The sequence below is a fragment of the Schistocerca americana genome, chromosome 1 (assembly GCF_021461395.2).
Source record: "Schistocerca americana isolate TAMUIC-IGC-003095 chromosome 1, iqSchAmer2.1, whole genome shotgun sequence".
Taxonomy (NCBI): domain Eukaryota; kingdom Metazoa; phylum Arthropoda; class Insecta; order Orthoptera; family Acrididae; genus Schistocerca; species Schistocerca americana.
Window position 1 is genome coordinate 921,601,295 of NC_060119.1, and position 1,677 is coordinate 921,602,971.

At 47.3% G+C, this 1,677-nt stretch overlaps 1 pseudogene; it reads left to right on the forward strand.

The window, feature by feature from the left end:
• Nucleotides 1-1,317: 1,317 nt before the first annotated feature.
• Nucleotides 1,318-1,435, forward strand: LOC124555188 (annotated as a pseudogene).
• Nucleotides 1,436-1,677: the final 242 nt, after the last annotated feature.

A 1,677-nucleotide genomic window follows, 5' to 3' on the forward strand; every position in this document is an offset into this window, starting at 1 on the left:
GCCCGAGGTAGGATTCGAACCTGCGACCGTAGCGGTCGCGTGGTTCAAGACTGTAGCGCCTAGAACCGCTCGGCCACCCCTGCCGGCGTGTAGGTAGCACCTATCTCCACAAAATAGTAAGCTCGATGACACTGCTTCAGATTATTTCCTTTTAGAGTTTTTTTTTATAAGCTCTTAGGATGAGACCTATCTTTTATTCCCCACCATCATAACTTCTTTCGCCACATTGAGCTTACTTAAAGCATGCTCCCAGCTTGAGAGTAGGAATTGATGATTCAACTAATTTTTCATGAAACTGAGACGTATTTTTCAAGAAAGAGAAACTCATCTATTATCAAGCTACAGCAAAAACAGATGTCATGGAAAGATGTGTGTGCTGCTGAAGTAGAGAAGGATGTTGTTTATCATCTGTTACCAATGATATGCGGTATGAGGTCCTTGGAGACAGAGTCAACGTAAGGAAATAGAAAAATGCTGATGGCATATTAAAAGTGACTAATAATTAATCACTAATTAGCTATGGTTGAATATGAGAGGATTAAGAAGTCGGTAGGTAGTAAAAACGACAATCTGAGTATGACTGCAAAAGAAAAGGAATACCATAACGCTCACATTATGGACGTGAGGCAAGAGAATGTCGAAATTCCTTACCAGAGTTAGAGGCCGAACCATATCAAGTAAAGAAAATTCACACCCTCAAAAACTGAAGGTGGTAGGTTCCTGGAAGCGACCTAGCGTCGGCCTTTGAGGTCTTTACGAGTGCCACGTGTACCCCCCACGGCTAGAAGCGGAGCGGACGGTTTCCTGGAAGCAGCAGCCAGGCGGGTACACTGCACGCCGCTGACAGCTACGTCACGGCCGCTGCATCACGCCACGCCGGCTACTGTTCAGTGGCCAGTGGTCACGCCGGCGCGCCGCGCTCATCCGGTTATCTGCACGAAAGATGGCCTGTCCGTACTCACGATTCTGTCTTCAGAAGCTAGTTCTGGGAATTCCGTCTGCCATCGACATTTGTGGCACCTGATGGCTTACGACGGTGAAAACAAAGGAGCTGCTGATGCAGATTCTGAGAGAATGCTTTTACATCCAGTGGTGGAACACGATGAAGGAATGGACAGGAATAAATGGAAATGTACTCCATGCATGACTTACTGTTACACAACTGTGCAATAAAATGTATGCGACGATGAAAATATCAGGGTGTGTCAAAATGAATCATCCGAATTGGTACGTCTATATTTCTGAAACTAATAAACATATAAAACGAATTTCGTATTTTGATGAACGGTAAACTCAAATACCTTTTCACAGATGTGGGGCAATGGCCTTGCCGCAGTGGGTACACCTGTTCCCGTGAGATCACAGAAGTTAAGCGCTGTCGGGCGTGGTCGGCACTTGGATGGGTGACCATCCAGGCCGCCGTGCGCTGTTGCCATTTTTCGGGGTGCACTCATTCTCGTGATGCCAATTGAGGAGCTACTCGACCGAATAGTAGCGGCTTCGGTCAAGAATACCATCATAACGGCCGGGAGAGCAGTGTGTTGACCCCACGCCCATCCTCCTGCATCCTCCACTGAGGATGACACGGCGGTCGGACCGTCCCGTCGTGGCCTGACGACGGAGTGCTTTTTCATAGATGTTCAATATGCCCACCTTGAGATGCACGAAATATGTCAA